Consider the following 9,092-nt stretch of genomic DNA (forward strand, 5'->3'; position numbering starts at 1 on the left):
ATGACTCTTTTCTCACCCATCCTAGTACCAAACATTAAAAAAATTCCAAAGCATATTGGGTACCTAATAAGTATTGGGCACCCAAAACCTATGCTTTTAAAAATAAAACCCAAAAACCAAATGTCATTTTCTTTATCGTCTCCTACCATTTTTGTTTGCTTGTGGCCCTAAGCTTCGAGTATACAATACATTTTGAGTATCTGATCTATTTCTTTATCAAATTTAAGCATTTTATCAGAGGTAAGTTGAATTTTTATGTTTTTGCTAGTTTTCATTGATTTTTTTTCAAATTTAGCATTCTTAACGAAAATAAATTTTATTTTTTTTGTTTTTCACTATAATTTATCAATTCAATTTGTAATTTTTTAATTTATTTGCACTTTAATTTGGCATAGTTGACACCAATGAACCTCAAAACCCTACCCTACAAAATAATGATCCTGAAAACAATCCACAACCACCCCCAAATGATCCACAACCCCCTCAAAACCCTGCCTGAATTGAAAATCTGATACAAGACAATCTTACTAAATTGAGGGATTTCCAAAACACATATAAGAACATCCCTATGTTGGCTCCCATGCTATCCACCCTAAACACCATTGTGGATAATATTAAGAAGCAACATAATGTCTAGTGTGATGATGGGTTCAATTATGACAAGGTTGCAGCCCTTAACATAAGCAAAGATGACATAGTTAATCTATTTGTGAACTCGAAAACTAGACTCAAAGTTGACCCTAAAAAACTCAAATCGTCCATAAAATGTTGCACGAATGAGAAAAACCACCACAAAGCAATTTGGAGTTGTCATTTTATTTCTTCAGCAAAATGTATGTTGAGTTTGTGATGGGATCATCATGCCCAACATGGGCATAGGAGGAGGAGCTCCCTAAGATAGACTATCTGCCTAGTGGAAGTAAGTCGTCACTTGTGTCCCCCACATTGATCTCTCACCCATCCTCCAGTGCAATATCTTGATGTCCTCACAGAAGCTAGCTCTCAAGCTATTAGAGCCATCCACAGATTGAGTAGTCTTTGGCCACCCAAACTAGCTTAGTATTTCCTCCCCATGTTGATGTTGGCCCAAGTTCATCGGCCAACAATTCACATGTTTGTGTGCCCCATACTTGCTTTATGTGCACTAATTTATGTTCCAGTTCCCTAGGTAATTTTGATTATCAATCTATATTTGGGGATGAGTATATGACACACGTGGCTACAAAGACTAGCATCTCCTATGAGAGAGGAGGAGGGACATGCAGAGCCATAGACTCCTATTACAGTAAGTCAATTCATATTATTTGTCACAGCATAGTTGATTTAAAATAAAAATTTACATTAGAATAATTTTAACAATTGCACGCTTATGTACATGTATGTGATTCATTTATGTTCAGTTGATAACTGAGGAGGAGATGAGACAGGTGGAGAATGTCACGTTCTCAGCCATTTCATTTGACCTCAAGACCTCCACAGTCCATTATTTTTTGTACTCATTACATTCTTGTTTGATATTGGATTATACATGGTTTCTCATATTCTTTATCCATGGGGGGCAATGTGAGAGGGTTGAGCCATCATGCATTGAAAGCCATAGACTCCTATTACAGTAAGTCAATACATTTTATTTCTCACAACATAGCTGATTTAAAATAAAAATTTATATTAGAATAATTTTAACAATTGCATGCTTATGTACATGTATGTGATTCACTTATGTTCAGTTGATAATTGAGGAGGAGATGAGACGGGTGGAGAACATCACGCTCTCGGCCATTTCATTTAGCCTGGAGACCACCACAGTCCATTATTTTTTGTACTCATCACTTTCCTGTTTGATATTGGATTATACATGGTTTCTTATATTCATTTTCTCTTGAAGGTTTCACCTGTTTGTGGGGGGAAATGTGAGAGGGTTGAACCACCGTGCATTGACAAGAGGAAGGTAATTAGGTATTTTAAAGTCATTAAATGCATACATATACTTATCACCTATTTGTACTAATGAAATGTTATTACATTGTTTATTTTCCAAAGGGTGGCCTCCGATGGTGTTGCAATGTAGATTCGTGAGCCCAAAACCCTCGAACATTTCATTTCGCAGCGAGAGCCCTATTGCATGTATATCTATCATTTATTTATTATTTTCCTTTATTTATTGAGATTATATAAAATTGATTGTCATGGTTGTAACAACTATATTTTTTTACTCTCGTAGGGAATACCGACAACGATGCAGGGAGAGCGACAAAGTTTTGTAACTTTGTTGACCCAACCAACACTTCCAAAGGAAAGATCAGCGCAAGTAAGTTTTAATTTGAATTCTTGATTATGTTATAAATTTATTATGCTATAAATGATAACATTATAGGTTAAGTCGTAGATCAATCTCATGACCATACAAACATATATAGGCAGGAATGGGCGAGGTCCCTAATCCAAGGGCATATGAGAGGACTCTTGACCACCACAGGAAGTTGTGGAGAGAGGTACATGAGAGTTTCAAATTGCAAATCTTCATTAAATTATTGATCAATATGCATTTGAGTAAATTTATGTTTTATATGCACAAATTGTATAAATTAACTAGTCTAACTTGGGGTACACCTTTTTAGTTCATGCAGGATCTATCGGATCCAAACAATAAGTTGAAGAGGTTGCATTTTGATGATCCACTAGCAGCATAGGATATTGTAGTTGTGTAGAGATGCCTCATGGTACATGTTGAGATGGCATATGCCACATTGTTTATAAAAAATGTTCAATTGATAGACAAAATTTGATGGCATGTGCCACATTTTGTATATGGATATACATTAGCGCCATAGTTACATATGGATATACATTTTGATATATTATATTATTGTGATTTGTTATGCATGTGTGTTATTCATGTTTATGGAATCTTGTTTATTTTACCATGTCTCACATTTTCAATTCAATGAATTTAATTTGTAAAGAAAGGTAAAATGGGTCAAAGCAATTTAAATAGGTCTCCTAGCCAAATAGTGCTTAGTACAACTTGGGGACACTTCAGTGCATAGTGGCCGTGAACATTCTAGCGACTCCTTGGCCGAAACGTAGGTCCCAATAGGGTTCACCCACTCATCCGGATCTAACAGGGCCAAAGAATCGATGCCAAATTGAACATTTGGAAAGTTACATGGTGGTGCACCAATGAACTAAGCTCCACTACAAGTTTTGGCATCAAGCAAGATTACTCTACCAAATTCAAATGAATTTAAATCTCCCAAAACTGAGAGAGGTTACTGTAGGCTTCTACAATATAGTGTCATAGTATCTAACAATTCGTGGATACCCCTCATGAGCTCGGAGTTACAATCCTATGAAGATTGCAGCTCAATACTACTTCGTGCACCTTGGGGAGACTTCAATGTGTGGTGGTCAACTCTAGCAACCCTGAGGTCGAAAGAGGGTTCACTCGCCCATCTGGATCTAACAACACAAACGAATCGATGCCACAATGAGTGGTTGGGAAGTTACACAATGGTGCACCAATGAATTGAGCTCCATAGCAAGTTTTGACATCAAGCAAGATTATTGTGCCGAATTCAAACAAATTTTAATCTCCTAGAATTGAGAGAGGTTATTGTAGGTTTCAACAACATGGTCATGTAGCGTCTCACAATTCGTTGATACCCCACACGAGCTCCGAGTTACAACCCTCTAAAGATTGCAGCTCAATAGTGCTTAGTGCACTTTGGGGACACTTCAATGAGTGGTGGTCACGAATGTTCTAACTCCATGGCCAAAACAGACACAATGGTGCACCAATGAACTGAGCTCCGCAACAAGTTTTGGCATCAAGCGAGATTATTGTGTCAAATTCAAGTGAATTCGAATTTCCTAGAACTAAGAAAGGTTATTGTAGGTTTCAACAACACGGTCATGTAGTGTCTGACAATTTGTTGATACCCCACACAAGCTCCAAGTTACGACCCTCTAAAGATTGCAGCTCAATAGTGCTTAGTGCACTTTGGGGACACCTCAGTGCATGGTGATCGTGAACGTTCTAACTCCATGGCCAAAATAGGGTTGTCAGTAGGGTTCACCAACCCATCCAGATCGAACAGCATAGATGAATCAATGTCACGATGAACAATTGGAAAGTTACGCAATGCTGCACAAATGAACTAAGCTCCACTGCAAGTTTTGGCATCAAGCAAGATTACTCTGCCAAATTCAAATGAATTTGAATCTCCGAAAACTGAGAGGTTATTATAGGCTTCGACAACAAGGTCCTATAGCATTTGACAATTCATCGATAACCCTCACGAGCTCTGAGTTATGGCCCTCTAAAGATTGCAACTCAATAGTGCTTAGTGCACCGTGGGGACACTTCAATGCATGGTGGTTGTGAACATTCTAGCAACTCTGTAGTCAAAATAGGGTTGTCATTAAGGTTTACCCACTCATTTGGGTCTAATGGTGCAAACGAATTGATGTCATGATGAACGGTTGGAAAGTTACGCAATGGTGAACCAATGAGTTGAGCTCAAGTGCAAGTTTTGGTATCGAGCAAGGCTCTTGTGGCAAATAAAAATGAATTTGAATCTCCCTAAATTGAGAGAAATTATTGCATGCTTTAACAACATGGTTTTGTAGCATCTAACAGTTCGTCGATACCCCTCATGAACTCCGAGTTACGATCCTCTGAAGATTGCAGCTCAATAGTGCTTAGTGCACATTGGGGACACTTGGATGCGTGGTGTTCGCAACGTTCTAGCGACTACGATGGTCAAAACAAGGTTGCCAGGGTTCACCCATCCATCTAGATCCAACACAGTAGATGAATCAATGCCACGATGAACGATTGGAAAGATACGTAGTGTTGCACTAATAAACTAAGCTCCATGAAATTTTTTGTCATCAACCGAGATTATTGTGCCAAATTCAAACTCCCACAATTGAGAGGGTTATTGTGGGCTTCGACAACACGATCCTATAGCATCTAACAGTTTGTCCAAGTTACGACCCTGTAAAGATTGTAGCTCATTAGTGCTTAGTGCACCTTAGGGACACTTCGGCATGTGGTAGTCGCAAATGTTCTAGCGACTCTGTGGCCGAAAGGGGTTTTTGCTAAGGTTCACCTGCTCATTCGAATCTAACGACATAGACGATTTGATGTCACAATGAACGGTTGGAAAGTTATACAATTGTGCACCAATGAACTGACCTCCACTGCAAGGTTTGGCATCAAGCAAGATTAATATGCCAAATTCAAAACAAATTGGAATCTCTCAAAACTGAGAGAGGTTATTGTAGGCTTTGACAACACGGTCCTAAAGCATCTGATAGTTCGTCGACAACCCTCATGAGCCACTCTAAAGATTGCACTTCAACAGTTCTTAGTGCACCTTGAGGACACTTCGATGTCTAGTGGTCATAAACATTTTAGTGACTCTGTCGTCAAAAAAAAGTTGCTACTAGGGTTCACTTGCCCATCCGGATCTAATAGCACAAATGAATCAATGTCACGATGAACGGTTGGAAAGTTACAATATGGTGTACCAAAGAACTAAGCTCCACTACAGGTTTTGGCATTAAGCTTGATTATTGTGCCAAATTCAAATCAAACGAATTTGAATCTGCCAAAATTGAGAGAAGTTATTGTAGGCCTCGACAACATGGTCGTGAATCATCTGACAATTCGTTGATACCCCTCACGAGCTCCAAGTTACGACCCTCTAAAGATTGCAACTCAATAGTGGTTAGTGCACCTTGTGGAAAATATAGTACGTGGTGTCCACGAACGTTCTAGTGACTCTGGCCGAAACAAGGTTGTCACTAGGGTTCACCCACCCATCTAGATCTAACAGCGCAAACAAATCAATGCCATAATGAATAGTTGGAAATATAAGCAATGATGCACCAATGAACTGAAATCCACAAATTTTGTTATCAAGTGAGATTATTGTGCCAAATTCAAACGAATTTGAATCTCCCAAAACTAAGAGAGGTTACTCTTCAACAACACGGTCTAGTGTATCTAACAGTTTGTTGATACCCCTCACGAGCTCCGAGTTACGGTTCTCTAAAGATTGCAGCTCATAGTGCTTATTGCCACTTGGGGACACTTTGGTGTGTGGTGGTGGTAAGCATTCTAGCAACTCTATAGCTAAAACAGAGTTTTCACTGGGGTTCATTTGCCCATCTGAATCAAACAACGCAGACAAATCAATGTCATGATGAATGGTTGGAAAGTTACGCAATGGTGCACCAATGAATTGAGCTTCACTACAAGTTTTGGCATCAAGCGAAATTACTATGTCAAATTCAAATGAATTTGAATCTCCCAAAACTGAGAGAGATTATTGTGGGCTTCAACAACATAGTCCTATAGCATCTGACAATTAATCAGTCAAATTCAAATGAATTTGAATCTCCCAAAACTGAGAGAGATTATTGTGGGCTTCAACAACACAATCCTATAGCATCCGACAATTAATCAATTCCCCACACAAACTCCTAGTTATGGCCCTCTAAAGATTGCAACTCAATAGTGCCTAGCGCACCTTGGGGACACTTTGGTGAATGGTGGTTGTGAACATTCTAGCGACTCCATGGTCAAAGCAGGGTTGTCAATAGGGTTCACTCGCCTATCTTGATCTAACAGCGTAGACGAATCAATGTCACGATGAACAGTTGGAAAATTACGCAATGGTGCACCAATGAACTAAGCTCCACTGCAAAGTTTTAGCACCAAGCAAGATTAGCGTGCCAAATTCAAAAGAATATGAATCCTATAGCATCTGAGAATTTGTCAATACCTCACGAGCTCTGAGTTACGATCCTCTGAAGATTGCATCTCAATAGTGCTTAGTGCACCTTGGGGACACTTCGGTACACAGTGCTCATGAATGCTCTAGCGACTCTATGGCCAAAACAGGGTTGCCACTAGTGTTCACCCAACCATCTAGATCTAACGACGTACACAAATCAATGCCATGATGAATGGTTGGAAAGATACGCAGTGGTGCACCAATGAACTGAACTCCACTAAAAAAATTGTCATCGAGCAAGATTACTAGGCAAAATTCAAACGAATTCAAATCTCCCAGAACTAAGAGAGTTTAGACTTTAACAACACGGTCTTGTAGGACCTGGTAGTTCGTCGATACCCCTCACAAGCTCCAAGTTACGGCCCTCTAAAGATTGCAGCTCAATAGTGTTTTGTGCACCTTGGGGACACTTTGGTGTGTGGTGGTTGTGAACGTTCTAGCGACTCTATGGCCAAAAGAAGGTTGTTATTACGGTTATCTTACCCATCTAGATTTGATGGCACAAACGAATTGATGCTACGATGAACGGTTGGAAAGATACACAGTGGTGCACCAATGAATTGAGCTCCACTACAAGTTTTGACATCAAGCGAGATTGTTGTGCCAAATTCAAACGAATTTGAATCTCCCAAAACCGAGAGACATTGACAGCATTGTCTTGTACCATCTGACAATGTATTGATATGTAATATCCCCTCTAATGATAAAATTTTAACAATAATCAATAAGCATTTGAGGAAATAACCCCAATGAATAATTGACTATTAAATAATTATATATCAATTTATATGTCAACTATGTAGTTAACAGAATAATATCAAATAAACAATCTAATTAGTAACTATCAAAGGATAGGCAAGAGCCTACAACACAACAATAAATTATAAGTTTCTTATCTAGGAGGTCTTGGGTCTGAGTCTACTCGGACTTAATAAATAATAAAAATAATTAATCACAACAAATAATAATAATAATTAATCCTAGCTTTGAACTCTTACCGATAAAAAAAAAAACTATCAAAAGATAAATATTGAGTTTAGATAAATATTTAATAAAAGTAAACTAATATCTCTATACACGTGACCTTATACTCTAAGGATAACGGCATAGAAATAAACTATATTTAAGAGACCCATAGATAAAAGATCACGACTCTTAATGGGTTGTACACACAAAATATATATAGGGGGTCCCACTACATACCAAATGGGGAAATAAAACGAGATGTAATCAAAACATGCGGCACTGAAAAGTGTATAAGGTAAATGATATTTAAAAAGGAGGAAGATCAAGCACATGGGAAAACACGTAAGTATATGGGAAAAGGATATAATCATCATCGTCGATATTTCTGCCAAACAAGGATGGTCGACATTATGACTCTGTAACTGTGGAGGACTTGTTAATGCAAGGAAAATGGACATGGTCGAATATGACTATGGAAGTGGAGAACAAACAAACCAACCAACAAGAAAAGAAAGAAAAAGAAACAAATGAGAGAAAGTGTGTTATTATGACAAATGCAAACGATATGTAGGAAGGCATCGAATATGAACAGGCGGTTATCACTTGTCACCGAAGATGGATTACCATAGACCTCTCATAGTATCCTATGTAACATACATAGTATGAAATTTTGGGTCACCAAAGAGCATACAAAATGCAAAAGCGAGAAAGGTAAGAGGATAAATATATATATTACAATAATCATGTACTCCATTGGAGTGTTAAGAAATGGAGGTGACTTTGCACCCACATGTATGTAGTAGAGGTACAGTATTAATGTTAGGTATATCATGTTACTTAATTTGTTAAGAGCAACAAACTAATTATATATATATATATATATATATATATATATATATATATATATATATAATAAAATAAATATTTAATGTAATAAATAATTATTTTAGATTATAATAGAAATGTATAATGGAATACAAGATTACATAGAAAGATATAATCATCCAAGCACATCTTGTTGGAGGGCATTCATTGTGAATGTCATGGTAAGAGGATAATACATAGTGTGAAACTTTGGGTCACCAAGGAACATACAAAATACAATAGCAAGAAAGGTATGAGGATAATGCATACATTACAACAAGCACATGCTCCATTCAAGTGTTAAGAAGTGGAAGAGGTGACTTTGCAACCACATGTATGTAGCAGAGGTATAGTATCAATGTAAGGTATATTATGTTACTTGATTTGTTAAGAGCAAAGTAATTATACATACATACATACATACATACATACATACATACATACATACATACATAC

General features: G+C 37.6%; 1 long non-coding RNA gene across 1 annotated transcript; it reads left to right on the forward strand.

Moving 5' to 3' along the window:
- Positions 1–1,730: 1,730 nt before the first annotated feature.
- Positions 1,731–2,879, forward strand: LOC149556054 (uncharacterized). Its single transcript, XR_016364622.1, has 5 exons — positions 1,731–1,948; positions 2,041–2,124; positions 2,222–2,308; positions 2,418–2,492; positions 2,619–2,879. It is a non-coding gene; the product is annotated as an uncharacterized LOC149556054 (long non-coding RNA).
- The last annotated feature ends 6,213 nt before the right edge of the window (positions 2,880–9,092 follow it).

Source organism: Cupressus sempervirens, chromosome 5 (genome assembly GCF_028749045.1).
Source record: "Cupressus sempervirens isolate cs-2001-9-10 chromosome 5, ASM2874904v1, whole genome shotgun sequence".
NCBI classification, from domain to species: domain Eukaryota; kingdom Viridiplantae; phylum Streptophyta; class Pinopsida; order Cupressales; family Cupressaceae; genus Cupressus; species Cupressus sempervirens.